Source organism: Hetaerina americana, unplaced genomic scaffold (assembly GCF_022747635.1).
Source record: "Hetaerina americana unplaced genomic scaffold, ioHetAmer1.1.p SCAF_3, whole genome shotgun sequence".
NCBI classification, from domain to species: Eukaryota; Metazoa; Arthropoda; class Insecta; order Odonata; family Calopterygidae; genus Hetaerina; species Hetaerina americana.
This window is the reverse complement of record NW_027286874.1, coordinates 97,816,330-97,837,597: the sequence shown is the minus strand read 5'-3', so window position 1 is coordinate 97,837,597 and position 21,268 is coordinate 97,816,330. Positions and strand designations below refer to the sequence as shown.

The 21,268-nt window shown below is 40.4% G+C and overlaps 1 protein-coding gene across 1 annotated transcript in view; it reads left to right on the top strand.

Annotated features, from left to right (window-relative positions):
- LOC139690476 (homeotic protein ultrabithorax-like) overlaps nucleotides 1-21,268 on the top strand; it is a 318,127-nt gene that overhangs the window by 110,283 nt on the left and 186,576 nt on the right. The window lies entirely within an intron of this gene.

Here is a 21,268-nt window from a genome sequence, read left to right as displayed (position 1 = left end):
TAAATCTCTGAGCAGCTGTCTTCTCTAGGTAACCTTGAAACAACCAGTAGTGAATATAGCGTCATGCCTAATCATTATAGCCAGACTTATGCGCTCATAGTTTACGTCCTACATGGAAAGTACATTTTAATGTCCCAAAGCGCTTTAACGGAAATATTAAAGAGATTTTTGTTTATCAATATATATCGTGTATCATTTAGTACACTCGCGTCAAGTCTCCAAGTAGCTTTCACCATTTGCTTCCAGGATCTCTTTCGAAAATTACAATTTTTTTCCATTTTCAATTTAAGAACGCTAGGGCGATGTTGAGGTCTGCACTTGTACAAGACAGGTTGCAAGGATAGCCTTTCTTGCGTGGACATGTTCCCTGAACGAACCTCGCACGACTCGTGAGGCATGCGTAGGAGACAAGGGTTGAGTGGTAAAGGTGGAGCAGGATGATGGTGGTGAGAGTGGAGGATGTTAAAGCGAAGGGAAGGAAGTAGAGGAAGGGAGGAAAAGGGTGATGGGGGTGTAACGCGGTACGATGGAAAGAAAGGGTGGCTCCTCCTCGGGCAAGCGGAGAGATAAGAAAGAAGTGGACGGAAGCGAGGTGGAGCCCACCGAAGCGAAGGGAATGGCTGGTGTCCTGGAGAAGCAGCTTCCACGGGAGGGAAAAGGGTAAGCTGTGCCACCCCAGAGGCAGAGTAGGAGGAGGCCGTGGTCTAGGAGTGGAGGGTTGGGCTTCAGGTATACTAGCTAATGCGGGTCATGGTGCCCTCCTTAATGAGTTAATCAAGAACTGCGTTGCGGTAATTAATGATAGTCGCTCTTGCGTTATTTGCATGTGTACCGTGTAAGTTTTATTTATGGTATGGATTCAGAAGAGGATTACTAGACAAAAAGGGAGAGGGTCATGAAAATAATAAGCATTTGAATTATACATTAGTTATTCAACTCGGAATTGAGGTTGTTACTTGTGACGTTGTTTCTGTTTAAAAATTCAAACGTAAAAAACTCTATGATGAATTTTCCTTTGGAGCCAAGTAGTCTTCGTCATTAACAAAGATGAAATCAGACAGATATATAAAACTGATCAACGAGGATTACATTTTTTTAAATAGTAAAACATATTAATACGTCAGCTTCATCTTTATTCTGAATCAAATTACTCTGATGAAAATTAACCTATAAATAGGTCACATGTACAAAAGTCTTAGGAAGTACAAATTCTTGTCAGATAAGACTCGATAATGAAATTTGGGCTAACGCTACATCTGTTTGCATTTTGTAAAGTCCATATATTACATATAATACGATGGCATTCTTTAGGAACTCGAAATAAATTATATTATTCCGTAAATTTTTATCTCAAAAATATGTATCCCAAAACTGTAGCCACCTGCAGCCAAATAGCTGCACCTGGCTACAATTTTACATATTACTATGCTGTTCATTTAGTTCATTAGTCTGAAAGAAATCTATTTACTAATTACCGCAATTCATTTTATTTTGTTTCTGCAACATTTATGTCAATGTTGAGAGTAAAGGAAAAGTCTGTCGATGCCTTTTATTTGGGAAACTATTCTCATAAAATAAAGTTGATGTTACTTCGGTTAGCTTCTTGCTCTTTAAATGCGAAATTTTTAATGTACACAGCCATTTTAACTATCTATGTGACTAAAATCCATTTTGTATAAGTTTACTTCTATGCATATATTAAACTTAGGTCGTAAGGGATCTTAGCTGAGAAGTAGGTATCGATAACGGGCTAAATAGAAACCGAGGTTTAAAAATATTGTTTTTTATTCATAAAAAATAATTGTATCAATTACTTTTCTTCAAAATTCTGGGAGTAAAACTTTGAGTTTGCATTGTAGTTGTAGATTGGCATTGTTTCACATTATCATGCGAAAATTGTTATAGCTCAAATTTTTTAAGTTCAAAAAACGAATTGGCTAACTAGGTAGCATTTTGTGTTATCTCTTTACTTTTTAGTTTTCAGGTTAATTCACCTCACACCTCAAAGTTAGCTGTTGTCTTTCATAGTCAAGGATATCTATTTAATTATGCCACATATACTTACTTTGCTATATTATTTAAATATAACAACCATTTGCTTCGATATAAAGTCAGTAAATGAATCGTTAAAACCTTTTTTTCGTCTAATATTTTTTCGCGCTTTTGTCAAAAGCATTCCATTTCCAATACAAGGCAACAGAAATCATGATTTGCGAAATCCATTGTATTCTTTTTGGACTTATTTAATGCTTTCATCTGTTTAAACTCCTTTTATTACAGGTATTCTATCGTTTGGGTACTCTCAGGGGAAGTGATTCTGGATACAGTGATAACTCTTATCACTTCTTCGGCATCAAATAGCTCTTTAAATATATTTAATGCTTTTGGTCATCAATACGAGGAGATAAAGGATAAGGGAAAGAAGGAGACGGATTGGTAAGTGAAAATATAAAGAGAAAGCCAAGAACAAATTTTTCACGTCTTCGGGGTACCCAGAGCGGTCGCAACGGTTTCCCTTGCTCGTCCTGAGGACATTGCCGTTCACGAAAGAGTAAGGGGTCGGGAGTGACATAGGTGAGGGGAGCGCGTGGATATAGAATATGTGGTCGATAGTGGTCACTCGGGAGGGGTGCTGGACGTGGAGGAACTGAAGAGGTGGGCGGAGGATGAGAAGTGGAAGAGGTGGGATGTGACGGGAAAGACTTGACCCTCCCTAGCAAATGAGGAGCGAGGGCCCTTTTGTCGTAGCCCGAGACTTACGGCCTCGCCTCACGGGAAGGAGAGAGATGTGCAACTGAGGACGGAGAAAGATCAAGCCCCAAGCATAGGAAAATAGAGAGGAAACGAAATAAGAGTTAGAGATTAAGCAGGAAGGGAAGGTGGGGTGAGCGAGTAGTGTTGTGAGTCTGTGTGGACGTCGGCATTCGCAAAGGAAAAAATGCGAAGATTAAGAAGGGTAGAGAAAAAAAATTCGAAGTGGAATTTTAAGCTTGCGAGTAACATTAAAGAAAGAAAGTGGAGAGGCAAGAAATCTCTTGACTCCTACTTTCCCATTTCTTCCGTCACCTTAGATTGTGAACTGCTCCTTCGAAGCGGAGAAATGAATATGGCGTGACTTGAATTCGATAATTACCCGGCCTCTGAAGACTTAATGGGAAACATGGGCACACTCGCTGACTCCCGATGTACACGCACCATTCCTCCGTAGACTGATGCTCCTTCTTATGTTCTCTGAGAGAATAGCCAAGTGTAGGAACGAGGCACGCTCTTACGCCCTCGTGAACTACCCCAGCGTCTCGTTCAGTTTTTTCCACCCTTCGGAACCTCTCCCCGTGTTCCCCTTCAGCTCACTCCCCTAATCACGTCCCTTTACCATTGCACTCTTTTCTCTCCATCTGTTTGTTCTTTGTACGTACATGGCGACACCCTTGTCGAGATACCGTCGGCTTTTTTCTCATGGGTTCACTGTTTCCTCGAGTCTGTCCATACGTACAATCCGAGAGTGAACTTTGGCGATTTGTTCACTGTAGACCGTCTACCTTGCTGCTCCCCCAAAAACGCTCAACCTTTCTATGTAGGCATGCACGGCTGAAGGCATGTGTTTAGAAAAATTAGAGGCCGGAATCAAAAAGCATAGCGAAAACTAAATTGGAAATGGGGCCTCATGAACATGTTTAACGCCGTTTTGGATTTTTCGAACGTATATAAACATTAGCACAGCACTGTAAAAAGTTAAGGTAAAACATTGAAAGTTCATATTTTTAAATGTAGATGTGGCATTTAGGTTGTTTCCAAGGTCATCCTTCTTGTAAGAGGAGCTTGTAAATATTTTCAGTCCCTCTTCTGCATTTGAATAAAGGAGCACACTTTTTCGTCGAAGGATTTTGATATTTTACAGCTGTACGGAAATTTTTTACTCAAAAAAAACGGATAAAATTTTTACGCCTTAATTTTTCCATGGTTAAAAAAAGGAGAGTTAGAATTCAATTTTTGATTCTTCAGTTTTCGATAAGAACTCATATCATATTTTTTTACCATTACGTGGATTTTTAATTTTTGGAAATCTATTGATGCACTTGCAGAGCTAATTAGTGTTTCGATGGGTGGTGAAATTTGTAGGCCAATGGAAAAATTGTTCCAATTTATGAGTAACGCATGATTCATACATTGCACAAGAGAAAATCTTAGAAAACTAAATGAATTTTACATAAAATTCATTAATGACCTTCGATACCTTGCTCGTCATGATGTGGCAGTTACTTCTTATTTGACTTTAATTGAAGGATAATGTTTTCTTTAAATTAAAATAGTAATTTGTGAAGGACGAGAAAGAATATTTGTATCATTTACCATAGGTATATTGTTGGCGCTCGAGAAGGTCATATGAATGTATTAACCAAAACTTTTGTTGGTTAAAAATTTATGATAAATGTTTAGTTTTTTGATTAATGATATTATTTTCGTCTTCATTGTTTCCCTGAATAACTTTCTTTCCCATTACATTATCCCAAACAGAGAAGAAGCTAAAGAATAATTACTTTGAAAGTAAATGGATGATTTCTGGAAATTTTGACTTTTATATAATGTTTCGTTATTGTATTCCACACCAATTATGAAAGTTTAATGCGGAATTATCGAGCATGGTTTATTAATTCGATGATCATGCTTTTATAAAGATAAAGGTTTTTTTTCACTTCATAGTTGGCCGTATGAATTACATCGGATATAATTTTTTTTTCACCAAATTGAAAATTTAAGGCAGATTTTATTTTAAATCCTGAAAAAAACTTTTTTGCTTTTGACAATTTAGTTATAAAATTAATAACAGTGAGAAAAGTCAGTTTTGTCATCAATTCAATGAATCTTAAGATAATTTTAAGATATTTTCCAAGGAGCATGCGTTAAAAAATTGCTTTAAATGTTTTATTTCGGCCTTAACTGAAGAAATCTAAAAAAAACTCAAAGATTAGCGAACGAGAGGTTCCGTAAATGAAGCTTTTAAAATACCAAATGTCCAATTTTGTATCAATTCGTGGACTCTTTAGTCGATAATCAAGGAATTTCTCTTGCAAGTTTAAAATATACTTCTTTATGCATCTTCAAACTAAAATTGTGTACACTTCAAGTTTTCGGGCCAAATGCTCTCAACCGAGCCATGGACGTAAATATATCCTCATTGTTTTTGGAATGTATTCTCAGACAAAATATTGACTAATGACTGCTTTGTGAGTTCTTACGTGTTTTGAAACGAATCATTTTTGCCCATCTTAGAAGTGATTTCAATGATGATCACATTTTAAGCCTTTCCTGCTACCAAATCACTTTATCGTATCCAACAAAGACTGCAATCTCCTCCAAACCGTCAGCTATACCTCTGAATTAATAAAATTATCTTCAATGGGGCGTCTTTAATTATATTTCCCGTCATGGCAACGCCAACCAGTTGTCTGCGCACTTGCTCCAGTCAACGTGAGTCCTTTCTTTTCATCTCGCACGCTCGTACTCCCACTCCGATAGGATATGCAAGAGTAAGGAGGCGGTGACAAGTAATTGTTCAAAAAACTCTCAACAATTCCTCCGTTAAGCTAGGCATCAAGAAATGAGGATAAATCAAATCAGAAGATGTGTCGGCCGCCGGGACGTCTTCCCATTTTTGGAACACGAGTCAAACCTTCCTTTAAGCTAGCCTTTTCTATCTGGCGAAATCCTTTCTTTTTTTCTCTCTCTCCGTCTCTCTCTACAGTTTCTCGTCGTGCCCTGCCCGATCCGAGAGCTAATCCCGGCGTCTTGAACAGCTCGCTCCCTCTTGGTATCCTCTCGGGTAGGGGAGGACAGGTGAAGGGGGGAATGGCCAAGGACGGCGTATAAAAGACTCGTGAGCAGCTCTTCTTACTCCCGCTCGGTGGATGCAAAAAAGGCCCCGGGACTCGGGGGAAATGGAGGGAGGAGAAAAAATTCCAGCGGAGTGAGAAGGCAGATAGTGAAGTGGATTGGGAGGGCGGGGCGAGTAGTGAAGATAGGCCGATCGCGGTGGGCGTGATCCTTCTCATTCCTCTGCAGCATTAAGGGGCAGCTTGTGGGGGAGGGGGGTAAGGGGTAAAGTGAGGTATGAAGTGGTTGAAGTGAAACGCGCGAGATGAGAAAAAAAAGGATATTCGGGATGGGAGTTGGAGTCGTAGGGTTAAATTGTAGTCGCACGAAAGGTGTTGAAATAAAAAAATGGTGATCCATGCTCCTTGATATTTGTTGCGGATTACGACATCTTGTGACGTAGTTGGGTGACATAAATTACGCCAACATTGCCTGAATATTTCAATCCAGATATACCTTAACTTCGAACTATCAGCCACATGTTTGGAAATGTATCATGCTAAAGAATATCCCTTACTTGAATAATATGCTTTCAGCGTATGTATTAAAAGGAATAACTAAGTCGAGTAATTGTAAACAGTCATACTATACCATTACTGTGCATGAGGAGAGCCCTGCAATAAATTTTTTATCTGTATTTTTTCTATGGAAAAATTAAAAAAGGATGAGGTAGCATGTCGCAATTTAGCTACCCAGAGAGCCATTGGGTGGATAATTGGAGTAGGTTATTGTGTGAAAGTGTGGTAAGGAAATTTAGAAAGGTAACACTAGGAAAACAATAACAGCGGTCAAAAGGTTATCATAGTGAAAGAAAAATGAAAACAGAATGAAAGATAGCTAAATATAAGTGAGAAAGTAGCAAGGACGAGAGAAAAGTGGAGTAAAGAGAGAGACATAAGAAGAGGAATAGCAGAGAGAGGGATGTTCAAGTCTCGGTACACGTCGGGGGGGAAGAATCGGGTTTAAAGAGGAGGTGGGCGTCGAGTCGGTCCACGGCATGGAGCGACCCCGCCCACCGGAATGAGGGATACATCTCCCCTCCCAACAACCCCCTCTCGCATGCCTCTGCATCGGAAATCGGACCACACACGGAGATAATGTGCCAGGAGATAGGAGAAGCAGTTATTACTCCGAAAATCTGATCCGCAATTAAACGTTTCCTCAAAGGTCCGTCAAACAGGTGAAACTGGTAACGCAAGAGGAGAGAGAGAGGTTTTTCGCTAAGAATTCCTCCAGCCAAGATTTTTGCGCTGGTCTTGCATTTCGATGCTCTATGAAATGTCCCGTAAACACAGGACCGACGAAGGGGGTTGGGTGGATGAAAGATGTAAAGGATCAAAAAAGAAATGCAGGAGAATCATAAGATGGCGGGCCGATGCTTTTATTTCCTACTTTTTTCACATTTTTATGCATATTTAGATATTTTTAAATAACGAAGCGTTCGTAAAGTGGTTATTAAGTTGTCGAAGTGTATAGTTAACCATACTTTTCGATCTAACTATCCCCTTGTCTTCTTCCTTTTCTCTCCCACCATTGGTATCTTCAACTTTTTCAACTCCTCCCGTCCGCGCAACCTATTTACGTATTCAAGGGTAGGTCAGCGATCTCCCACCCAGCTCACATCCACTGAGATGCACGCAATTCAAGCGGACGAAGTAGCCGCCCACTTGGTTGGTCGGTCGTCATCAGCCGGGTGTTTTCCCGGAGTTAGTCAACTCTTTCTCTTCAGCTGTTCTTCCGTTCTTAATAGCAGACAGCTTTTGTATTTGAAAGATCTCTGAGGGAAATAGTGACCTCTCCCACAGTTCATTGAAAGTTACAAAAGATTTTCGTAAAACACGATGTCCTATACTGTCTTTTCTCAGACAGCAACTAATCCATACTTAAAATGGAGCCCGAATATTTGGGGTGAAAATGAATTTATGAAGGGAGTAGATGCTAGAAATGAGTAGTAAAGATCAAATTTTGAATTGAATGAAAAAAATTCCCCTTTCAACTCTAACAAGTGCTGTTAAAAATGTATACTGAATTATTTGACAGTGAACTTCTTTCATTACCAAGGATCATTAAGTATACAAATTTTCACAGATTTTGACTTCAATTTTTTAAAACTGTTTTGAATCTTCAGATAAATAATGCGGTTATGGTTGGAAAATATTTTCTTTCAATGCATAGGTTTGTGGAGTTTCAATAATAAATTTATTTGAATTACTGTTCATAAAAGTGTCTCTGCTGTTTATTGATAAAAAAGTTAAATGGTTATTTCTTCTAAATGTATAAGAATTAAAATGAAGTGGCATCAGAAATAAAATCCAATATCCCTTAGTTATTTGTTCATAATATTCACAAACGTAATTTGGTTATGGATGACTCGGAATTGAACATTGGTTCATTTCTCCAATCCCTTTGTGTTTACTCTTCTTTCTTTGTGGTGGTGATTTGGTCGTACCTATATGCAAGGAAGGACTGGTGTTAGGATGAGAGGTAAGGGTTAAGATACCGTAGTCTTATTGTGAAAGAGCTCTTGAAACGCCTTTCTTTTCTTCTTTTCCCTTCCGTTTTGTGTCGTGTGAACTAAATCTCTCCGAATTTATCTCTCCAATGTGTCATGTCTTCCCAGAAAAAGTCACCACGCCGGTATATTTTTTTCTCTTTGGGTTTCCTATCACGAATGTTGGCTTAGAAAAATGGTTATTAATGCAGCCATGAAGTATATACCAATTGGATTCTCAAAAACCATATTCATTTAAATTGCTATTATTCCGTCTTTGTTTCCCCTTATAATTCTGCATATTATAGTGCGATTGTTTTTTAATTCAGTGTAGAATTAAAGTAGTTGAGATAGGATACAAACTTATAAGTTATAATCATATTGTTGTAATTAATCGAGAGTGAATAAAACACTAACATCCAATACCATGAATACATTTAAAATAAAAGCTACTAAAATTTAAGCATAGTTTGCCAAAATATTGAAGGCAATTGTCGAGATGACCATATCTCGTGTAAAATATACATTAAAAATATAGTTTTATCTCTGCTATTTCTACAAGTCTTGAAATTATTACATTAAGTTAAAAAAAATCTATCGTTATTCTTCATCTTTGTATAGACCTAAGAGGTTTTACTACATAAAATTTAAAAATATGTACCTGCTTTTACGGTACATATAGGTACTGGAATTCGTTTATTTATCCCAATCTTCGAAGTAACTCAGTCGGACTCCTTTAGAACGTTGTTTATTACCATTAAAGTCTAACTGTTGAGGGAAGTCCGTTTTGTATTCAGGATGTAAGGGATTGCGAGCACAGTTTTGGCTGTCCATGGCTTTAGGATATGCGGAGGAACTGCCTTGTAGCTGTCACCTCCTCCTCTCTTTTAAGTGCTGACCAGAAAAGGCGCGGTGTCGTCCTACTGACGGGACGGGATGAGGTACGAGGTGCCCGGCTCTCTCCCACGTAAGGTTTAAATCCTACCCAATCACCCCAAGGCCTGTCTCGACAACTACCAACCACCACGTCTTTCCCTTCACCTCCCTTTCCCCTCATTCCATTTACCACACACACGATCCCCCCTTCCTCATTCTTCGCTCCATTCCTTCTTTTTACTTTCTGCTCGTCTCGTCTTTTCTCTTTGGCACTCTACTAGGCACTCCTCCATTTCACAGCCACTGGACCGCCAGCTCCGTCGCTCCACTCCGATGTCTGAAGCTCAGGGAATGAAAGATTTAAGGTGTCAAGTAAGCTTTCTGCGTAGTAATGTAAATACAGCTTCCCACAGAGAGGCATTAGCTGCTCTTGGCGAGAATTTACCATTTTAACTATCCTACATTTACGCTCCACCCCTGGTAAACATCATGTTCTCTGCTCCAATAGGTAAGAGAATCGCATTAAACGAAGTAACAGACTGACGTATGAAAACATGGACAACACAACAACTCTTATCAAAGTTGATGAATAGTTATCAGCTAAATGCTTTCTGAGAAAATTGACTGCCCCAATGAAAAGGTGGTGTGTACCACGCGTTGAAGTCTCCAGTTATTCCTCTGTAGTTGTCTCCGTATGTTACCAATTGAGTTCAATAACAAAGTTTAAGTAAGTCGTAAGTTTGTTGTTCATACACAATTAATCAAATTACCTGGAAAAAAAGGAATATGATACCCATTTTTGCATAAACATCCTAATTAATTTTGACAAATTAAAAGACTGTCATACATAGATCATAGGGCCTACTAAATATTTACTCATTATTATTTTACGAGGAAGGGAAATACCAATTTATTGCCTTATTCAGTTCTATGTTCATAATATTCCAAATGAATGTAAATGCTTTAATCAAATAATCCAATAGTATCCTTTCAAATAAACGCTTCATCTTACCCCATAGCACGCAATCTGCTCACCGTAAGATGCTACAAGGTTTTTCCATTTATCGTACAAGCTATATATCTATTCCCACTTTTATCTCGTCTATCTTACCCTTCGGATTTCCGAGGTCAGCTTTCTTTCAATTTATTTTTATCACGTAGGCATTTCGTCGACTGTCTTCTCAATGCGATGAATCTGGTCAATTTTATTTCTTCCCCGTTCTTTCCGCTCGAATTCCTGTGGACTCTATTGGAATCTTAAATGTAAGCATCTACAATGTAATTCCTCCACTTCTGGTTTAAATATTTGAATGAAGTACTTTTGTCATTTCGAATGATGAGTTGTAAAAATATAGTTAATTTTAAAAGTGTTATTTTTGCTAGATATAGAATATTTTTATGGCCTAGCCATTCCAGGTATAGATTACTGAAGACTGATTTATTTTGTTATACATATCACTCAAATATGCTTCCGATATTGTTTCATATGCTCTTAACAGTTAACTTATTTGAGATTATATTTTACTATTCAAAACTTTTAGGCAGGGACTGTTGACAATTCAGCGTGGTATTTATGGGTAATTAAAAAAATTATGTGTCTCTGTCCGAACTATCATTCATTTAAAAAAATGTTATCTTCAAAAAAAATGTATGTGAATAGAAAAGTAACATAAAATATTTTATTAGCATAGACGGATAAACTTAGTTAATGCAAAATACGGCCGCTGAGAGGTAATGATTCAATTTTAAAAACTTATTCTTACCTATGGATAGGTACTCGAAAGCTTATGGAACTGATACATTTTCTTCTCTTCTTAATATTTTCGAAGTTACGACCGTTTTCACAAAATGGCTCAAATTAAAATCAGTTTGATTTTATTATAGGAATAAATAAACACACAAACTCATGAACTTTGTAGGTAGCTTACTAAAAACGACCTTTCACAGCCTAAGAATAAGCGACCTAATTATAACTCCAAAACCCACGGATCTATGATATATTGAATTGAGTCTGAGTCTATTCGTAGATCGATGGCATCTCCCCGAAATAAATAGCAAGGGTGTAATGAGAACGATGTGGGAGGAGCTAAAATGATGTACTCCCCCAATACACCAATCCCATCTCTCCTTCCGCTTTTTCTCACCCCCTGGCGCCCCCCATCCTCTCTTCCTTCCCCACTCACCCCTTACTTCCTCCCACTCCATCGCAACCCCCACATTCCCACCCTCTTCTTCCCGACCCCTCTCCAAAAACACCCCCCTCCACCACTCACAGGCTCCCCCTCTGCATCACTCCCTCCCCTTACGTCCTAACCCCCGCTCCTCTCCCCTCCTACGGACGACTCCACTCCAGCCGCGGGTTTATTACTCGCATGAGATATGGCGTGGGGTGTGTCACGGCTCGGCGTGGAGCTGCGCCGGGGGTTGAGAAAGAAAGGCAGGATGGAGGGAAGTAGGGGGGACGGTATGAGTGAGAGGAAAGGCGCCCGAGGCGGGAGAGGGGAGCGTTCATGGGAAGAAGAGGGGGTGGGAGAGAATGGGGAGGAGGGAGTGACCCAATGGTGCTGTGCGGTACGCCCTTGAAGGATGTTCAGTCATATACCAAGAACTTTTATTACATTATGAAAGTTTCATTTTTTTTAGTGAGAGGTTTTGGGATGGTCTCGACGGAGCTTCCCCGGAAAGTCGTCCCTAAAACATTGAAAAGTCCGTCCATGAATGCCATTCTGTGATATTGTACCCACGATAAATGAACTGTTCCTGGCTGTTGAAGGCTTTTCAATGCCATTGAAATGCACTTATATTATGCAGGTTAACATAAAGTGAGAAGTGTTCGGATGAATGGACTTTTTTAAATATTTGTCAAAAAAGTTACTTTTTCGTGAACATTTTTATGATTTATTATGCTTTCGTTGAAAGTAAAGAGGCCTTGCCATTTAAATAATTAAATACAATTAAATACATATTTCAGCCTTAAATTCTACGCTAGCGACATATTCTACACGTCACTATTTGCGCCCATAAATGATTAGGTTTCAGATAAAAAGTTTTAGCGTGTTTACATGTTTAGGTGAACATTATTTTTCTTTTGTTCACGAAAATGTTTCTTGACTACCTCTGGGAGCATTAAGGGTACAAAAATGCACTATTCTGACATTGAAAAGAGAGATTTTATTGAAGGGAATCACTCGTCATCTAAGCTGCATTAGGTAAACTTGCTGGGCGTTTTCTTAACTTGAGAGCATAAAACATCGTAGGCAGTAGTGTTTCCCCTTATTTATTTTAAGCATGAACTACATCAGAGTCGGGAATATAGGAAAAAAGGGAGAGAGAAAGAGAGCGTGTTTGAGTGAGAGAAGTTTGAAAACTCCCAAAGAAGTGAAGCACGTGGCAATGACGGTGATGGATGGAGCCAGAGGACTTTCTCGATGGTCGCGAGTTGTGAGGGGAAGTGAAAGAAAGTGAGATATATGGAAGCACATGAAGAAAGGAAGTAGAGAAGGAAGAAGTGTTTCCGTAATCTATGCAAGAAACATCGAAAAATTTGTAAAACCATACTAATTTTAGATAACTTTTGGATACTTCCATTCCCTGAACAAAAGTACAGCAAATGACTGCATGAGTTGAGTTTACAAAAATCCTAACCAAATTTAAATAATTTATCCTCATGTAAGTATAGTCGAAAGGAGGTGTGTTCAATCACCGGTTCTCGGTATTATTCCAAATTGATCTTAAATCTTATGGAACCTCTTATGGAAAATCTTAAGTGTCGTTTGAGAATGCTTGTTTTTTAAGCTTGTGATACTCATTATCCATTAGAAGTAAACAACTGCCTAAAAATAGGAATGAAAATAAGAACATATTTCGTGGTATGCATAAAATCCATTCATAAAATTACAGTTTTTATACTTAAGGAATGGGGTGAACACACGTAACCGAGACGAAGGAATCGAAAGTAGAAAAATGTGTGGGGGAGCACAAGAGAGAAGATGTTGGAATAAAAGTGAGTGTGAAAATAATGCAAATGTTCAGATACGGGGAGGAGGGTGGAGGGGATGAAGGAGCTTGGCGTGGGTTTTCCACAGCGAAGCCTGACGGTTGAAGGGTGAGGGAGGCGGAAAAACAGAAGTGGAGCGAAGGAAGGGAAAAGAGGGTTGTCGGCAAAGAACGGGAAGAGAGGCAAGGGTAAGAAAGAGATGTAGAGAGAAAGGAGAACACGGGAGAGTTAAGAGCCTGGAATCTTTAATCTCGTCAGATACAGAGAATGGAAGCGACTACGTTGATGGTGGGGAGGGGTTGGTGGGAACGTACTAAGGGTTGGAACATGGTTGCTGCGGGGATTGAGAGTAGGGTGCGGGTGGGTGTGCGGGTGGTGGATGGGACGGGGCGATTGTTCGGTAGCGATGGATTTCTCCAATAGGGGGATGGAAGAAGGGTGGAGACCTGGTATGCGGAGAACCGAGGGATATGAGGGGATGTAGCGCGGGGAAGAGAGAGCCAAGGGATTTTCCTAGCCAAAGAGATTGAGGAGCTAGGGGGGTATAGGAGAGAGTGCCTGGAGGGAGTTGTGAAATTTAAGATGATGGCGGAAGAGAAGAACAGGAAGTTCGAAATCTTTGGTAAGTATTAAGTAGGAAACTCTTTGGAGACCCCCTTAAAACTCTTGCACTAGATTTCCATTCATTCATTTACGTGATAACGGAGAGATGTATGTTGGTCACACGCATTTTTATGCTGCCCTCGGAGCAAGCTGAACGATTGGAAATAGCAGCTTTTAATCAAGAAGAGCATTGAAATTGAACGACATGAAATGGATTGGGAAGGTTAGTGGCTGAGCATGGAGGGAATGAGTGTGGGTGGGACGCGTGAACCAGAAGGGCTTGGACGTAAGGAGGCTGAGGGAGGAGAGAGAACCGGGTGGGAAAAGTGGGAGGTAAACGAGAAGCTCAGCCACCACTCCGGCAGCGTGGTCGAAAGTCGCTCCCTTAAATTCTGTGGGATTCCAGCAAAGGATTTTGGACTGTTTGGCAAAGTCTTCCTTGTCTCTTAGGGAGGGGAAGTGGAGTGTAAGACTTTCGTAGATGTGGCCAAGAGGACGGGATTTGGGTTGGCTTCCGAGAAGTTATTCGTTCGCAGTTCTTCTGAGGTTTACAAGGCGCTAGATAGACTCTAATTCTATTCGGTGTTTAATTAAAATCTTTCTCTGAAGAAGTTAAATGATTAAAACTACTCTAAACAATTGAGACAAGTGAAAGCTCTGACAAAAGTCTCTACGTTGAATAAATTTGAACAAGTCTCTTTCGTAGAAAATAAATTTCGAAGCTCAACGCTGTCGATTGTTTTTTAATATGCGGCAATTACTAAAGCCATGAGGTTGAATAAAAGTTTCCTGGATCTTATCCATAATTTAATTTAAACTCTCACTTCGGCAGTTAATAACTTGCATCACCACCAGAATTTTATAACTGGTTAATTCTCGCTATTATTCCAAATATTCAAACGAAAATGCGTATACTGCCCACCACATGATAGCTTACTCTTTAATTTAAGTATTAACTATGGCGAACAAATTTATGGTAATTTTTCCAGGGTGATTATAAGCGGAATTTTAATATTTTTAAATAATGGCTAATGAGGTGACTTATATTGAGAAGGTTTCAAAACGTTTGTGTTTAGTTTATCAACATTAAATTTTATTATTATTTTAAATTTAATATTCTCAGTCTTGAAAGGGTACTGGTAAACTTTGTCATTAGTTAAGTTAATTTAAATAGTTTCCTAATGAAAGTATCTAAATGTGAATCAATTTAATATTTTGATCCATAAATGTATTTGGCCAGGGTATTACTGCAAAATTTGTGATGAATGTTGTACCTAAAAAAATATATCTGAAACTATAACTTTTACTGAACTCTCGCGTACCTACGATCCATCTTCCGTCTTCCTTGTAATGTCTAATTAATGCCAGCATATTTATTTTCAGGGAATGAAGGGGAGTGATAAGAAATCTAGTATATTCCCTTCCCCAGTAATAAGAAACCCAATACTCTTCATTGATTTGCCAGGCCTATCTCATCCTCCATTCCTTCAACCCACCCCACAATCGCTTCTATAAACAAGGAAGTGCATTTCCTGATAAAGGCCCCCCTCTCCTATCCATTCCTCACCCCCCGCACTCCTCTCCAAAATCTCTTTCGCGGACCCAATGCCGTAGACCTCATATTTATGGCCCAAATATATCAGGGGTGGCTCCGTAAGTAAAGAGCCAAAATAAATAAGAGAGGGAGAAAAAAAGAGTCTGCACGCCGCGGCTGATGCTGTCTTTCCTTCCCCCACCCTGCTTCCTCCTCCCTCTGCCCTCCGTTCCCGTCCCCCGCCGCCCCTCCCAAAGTTCCCTCTTCGTTTCCCCCTGCCCCCCCATCCCTCTCCCCCGTCTCCTCCTAGTATCCCCCTTCCCTCACACCCACTCAAGTCCTCCCCACCCTTTCCCTCACGCTCCATCTCAAAAACTTCTTCTTGAGCTCGCATTCATTTTCTTTCCTCCCTACTCCGCAACTTCTCCCGAAGAGGAGCGCTCCCTCCAACTACCAAACAAGAAGACCCTTTTTACGTCCCTATCCACCGTCTTTCCATTCTCTCCACCTTCTACCACCTCCGTGTTCCCTCCGTTCCTCCCCCTTCATCCTCCTCACCCTTTACTTTCCCCCCTCTACCTCACGTCCCATTCCCCCTTCTTTTGGCGACTCCCGCTCTCTTCCCGCATCTTCTCTCCCGCATACAGACCCATCCTTTCCTCGTTTTCCATTTCTTCCCCATCCCGCGTTCCCCGTTCCCTCTATTCTCCCCTCTTTCCATCCAATCAATTTATCGCACTTCTTTATTCAGAGTAGCACAAGCCCACGGCTCGCCTCAACCCATTGCCTCTTCTTTTCCAACAGTGGTGGCGGGCGGTGGGGGTTGCTTTAAACTTGTCTTTAAGTGCCTTTTCATTGCATTACTCCACCGTATGACCGCTCACAATTAAGCGATTCGAGGCGTTGAAATAAAATTTGGCGTAAAATGTCGGCGTTTCTATTTTTACGCCCGGCGTAAATATGCGTATATGATTCCAATAATATTTTTTTGGGTATAAATATTTGTATGTTTTTAAAAATACGGTGATATCAATCGATTGGCTCAATTAATCTTAGTTCTAGGATAAAATTTTCATCAAACGAAATGAAATTAATCTGAAGTACTGAATAATTCACATTTGTGGAAATATTTTTCCATCGACATTTGGGGATTATGTAGGCATACAAAGCAACATAATTATGTTAAATATTTCGTACTGGTGCACAAGTCTCCTCATAACTTAGACGGGCATCTATTAAATTGGTGAATGCATATCTCATCGCTGGTTTTTGCTCGGGTATTAGTAATTGGATCAAGTGTAACACATTGCGTGCCCCTCCGGCGCCTATATTACATTCTGTTACTCTCATATAAATCTCACCTTAATACCACATCTTTCCGGAGTGACATATAAACTGGAGCGGGCAGGAGAAAGGAAGGGACGGGACTGCTAACAAACCTTGCGCGTTTCTTCATCCTCCGACATTACTTGCACGTACACGGGAGGGAGACGCTGATTTTTGTGGAGGCGAAGATGGATGCTGGGAGGAGGAAAGGGTCTACGGGGGAAGACGCAGAGGCGGCAGCTGCGGCCCTGAAGAGGGAGAGGGAAAGAACCCTTTTATTCACGAGACCAAGTCGAACCCCTTGCTCCCAGATTTGAAAGCCCATCCCGTGAGCTTTCACGCTGACGTCGCCCCCCGCCGTCCCGCGGCGCCACCTTAGGTAGGGTTCGGAAGCGCGCGCAGGTCTCCACCCCTTTCCTCCCTCCTCCTCCGCCCCACTCATTCTCCGTTCGCCTTCGCGGAACTTCGAAAACACTCGCCCGCCACTTCTCCCTCCCTCCCTGCCGCCCTCGTTCCCTCAAACCCGCGCTTCCCCTTTCCGAAGTCGTGACCAAGCGTTAGTTAATACGAGCTGTAGTTCATTTTTCAACTCCAAGGCACACATGAATTTGATCCGCGTACTTTCGACGGACAGATGGAGAAAATCGGAGGCAATATAAATTGGATCAAATGACCAAGGTTGCGAAGAGATATGATTATTAATTTTGTATGGTATATTAGAGTAATACGCACTTGGAGTTCATGAAGGTAGAGAAATCTTCGTAGAAATTCTGATAAAAATATTTGCAATTTTAAATTTAGCTTCTGATATTTCAGTCTACATAAATTAAGCATGATTGACTAGTAGATAGACTGTTCCTAGTAAAGCAAGATTTGGATTCATAGCTCTTAAAACTGAATTACCTTATAATTTTTCTGTGTGATCAGCTTGACAGTCACTGTATTTTTCATTGAACAAGAATTCCGGTGTATCAAGTGTATATTGCTGATGATCTGAGAAATATGTTTTGAATAATCTTCGGTTACTTATTTTTAATTTCCGATTCAATAAAAAATTGTGTTTGCTTTCATTGTGTTTAAGCAATAGTAAGCTAAGGAGAAATCGTGGGTATTCCGAATAGCACATGTTATTTTAGCAGCTATGGTTAACATTAAATACTTACTTTTTCCTTTAAATTGAAGTTGCAGAGGATAGACATTTTACGAATGATTTTGGACATGAAATAATGATAATTACCTGTATTTGTCTTTGGAAACTTTATCTAACATTGTTCTCATCTATCGACTATCAAGGTAATGGTGTCCGTAAACCCCCCTAGCGCCCAGCCTGTATGTGGCGTCCAGCAATACGCACTACTTGCCAGCAAGGCTGGACTCGGAGCTGCTGATTTCTCATATAAAATTGGCTTTTATTTCTCTTGCCATTGGCTGTCCTCGTAATACACATATATTTATCTCGAGCTAGGCAAATTTGTTTCTTTTTTTTCTCACACGTATGTTTTCCAAATAAAACTCCCAATTTAGATTTTATTGGCCATCAATTGTAGGCTCTTTGTTTTCGTAATTACGTTCGAACATAGTTGCTTATCATTCCACCCCCTTCGCATTCTGCGCGATAACCTAAGGGCGAAGAACAGAGTCTTTTATCATCCAGCAAAACGAACGCCCTGCGCCGTGCTTGATGATAATTTTAATTTGATCCTACTTAGTTCTCATAAAAGCCGCCTCTCCGTGGAATTGCATGCTCATCAATCTCTTTCGAGCTAATGGAAGGAGTCGAAGAGGTTCTTCACCCATCCCCACCCTCCCACTCCTCCTCCTTCCCCCGCCTGCTTCTAAGCCCCGATCCTCCAAAAGCACTCCTCCTCACAAGACTCACTCCCCCAGGAGTCTAAACAACCCCCATCTCCCGTCTCGGCACCTCCCCCTCTCTGGAACTCCTGACTAATTACTCCCTCACACCCATTGTTAATCCATTGAGCAGAAAATATGCCCCACAGTTCAAATTAGTGGGGCCCCTCTTCCCTCCCGAAACTTCATACGTCTTCCCTACCATCCGCCAGACTTCCTTGCAGTGTAACACCCCCTCCAAGCTTTTCCCTTCCACGCCCATCCTCCTTTCCCCTGCTGCAAACGAAGACCTAAATTGCCTTTTTCATTTCTTTTTCTTGAACTCACGCAGCGTTAAAATTGTTGCAGTAAGTCACTTAGATTCTTCTTCAAGCACGTTGTCGCAGATCTGAGAATTTTATTACTTTACTTTAAATATCAATAATTGTAAGAACTTACACATTATTACATTACTCATCCAATACAAATATAAAGTTTGACAAGACGACAGTTAAAGAAACATCTAAACATATCTTTGAATCATGAAACGTGGGTATTTTGCTACAGCCTCTTTAATCTACCATTAAACACTCGATATTTTACCTAATCATCTTATTAATCTTTCAAGAAAAGTTGTTAACTTATTTTCAAATTATAAGTAGCTTTCTTTGACTTTTTAAATAATATCTTTTATATATGACCATTGTTTTAAATATTGATACAAATACATCTTTTTTGTATGTGTTTATATATTTATATGAATGTTTATTTAAAAAATATTTAAACATGTAGGTATGTCATATGGCGCGATGACGTGTAATATTTATCCAGAGCGGGTAGCCAATTATTTTCTGGAGACAGTTTCTTTTCCCACAGATTTCTTATAAACAGAAATAACACCAAGTGGATTTCAATATTAGCTCGGATTATTTAACTTTATATATATACTTTTTATAAAAACTGATGCATTGTACGCAGTTATTATGTATATTTTGTGTATTTACTGAACAGGCAAAGAAAATCCTTGAGCGAATCAAATTACGAAGATATTTGTGTTGCTCGTCAGCACATTTGACATGATCTCTCTTATCAGCCTTACTGCATCTCTCCAATATCTAAATTTTGCATTGCGTCTGACGTCACACCTCTCTCATTTATTTCCTCTGTTAACAGTCATCGGTATAGGCAAGTGAATATCAATATGAGTGGTTAATATTTTATTTTTCTAATTTCATTAGATTTTTATCTGCGTTGAATTTAGGCATTTTCTAAAGCATACATAGATCATATTTGATAATTTATGTGTAGGTTAATATAAAAAGATATTAATTATGTATCATTTGCTGGAATTTGAAGTGCTCCTTTGATCTCTATTGCAAAATAAAATAGAATCAGGTTGTACTCAATCATTTCAAAGAGATTGTTATATTCCTTATTTTTCATAACATTTTCCAACTGCATTTTATTCTCACGATAGTGATTTTCATACCCGGTAAAAAGCCATTGAATAATAATGAAAGAGTTTTACAAATTTTGTTTCTTCAAGGTATGAAATATGTTTGTCAAACATTTTATACCTATAGTGCTCGCGGTTTTACCGGCCAAAATCTTTTATTTACTCTCCATTAATTTTATCAAACGCCGTCAGAGATATTTTCTCGATTTGATTCCGAAATACATTTTCGAAAAAATTCCTGGCCAGCCCCATACTTCATCTCCTCCTTCGACGGTCGATTGACTCGATAATCAACTCTTCGTTAAAATGGAGGAACACGGAGCACTAAATTTGGTTTTGCACACCTCCTTCCTCAACGACCCCCGCGCTCCCGTCTCCGCCCCGTCCCCAATTCTCCCCGCCGGCCATTATTTCTCACCTCGCTCCCTCCCAGCATATTTGCAAACACGCCCGCAGTGCCAGCCATTGGCACTCTTCTTTTCCCTATCTCTGGACCTGATGATGCGACGACGGTCGAGACGCCCGAGAGGTTCTTTCTCTCTTTCTCCCACTCTCTCTATGTCCCTCTTCCACCCGCTCCTCCACCCCTTCTTTTCTCCATCTCTCTCTCTTCCCTTCACACTCTCCATATCTAAACTTATGACTTTCATTACGATTAGGACAGCTAATTTCCATAAATAGCGTGACCTAACAGGGTGCGAGCGGGAGGAGGGCTTTTGTGTGTGTACATTCGGGGAGGGGGGTGGAGGGGGCAAGAATGCGAGGAATTAGTGCAGCGTATATTTTAATGGACCCCTCACCCCGTCCACCTCCTCTCCCACCCTCACCCACTACTGCTCCACCTCTCTCCGTCCCACATACCCCCTCCCTGTCCCCTGGTCCTCGTTCCTTACCCATCCTCCTCCACACAGGCCGCCACCCCCTCCCTTCTCACGTCTGCATTTCGTTCGTGCGGGCAAAGGGAAGGAGGGGAGGGTATGGAGAGGGTAGGCGGGGCGGGAACTGGGGAGTGGTTTGGGCTTCGGTTTCGCGCGGTGGAAGGGGCTTAAATTCGTACTTTTTTGTTGGACGATAATTTAATGTTAATCTTAATGGGGTAAAATGAATCCCTCTTTTCTGCCTCCGCCTCAACCCTTCGGGCTCTCCTGCCTCCGCCTCCCACCCTCCGACCGCCTCTCTCCTCATTCCTCAGCCCCCTTTTTTGCCCTCCCACCCTCCGTACCCATCGCGACTTCGCAGTGAGATCCCCCTATCCTTCTTTCCTCCCTCCTTAATTCCCGCCAA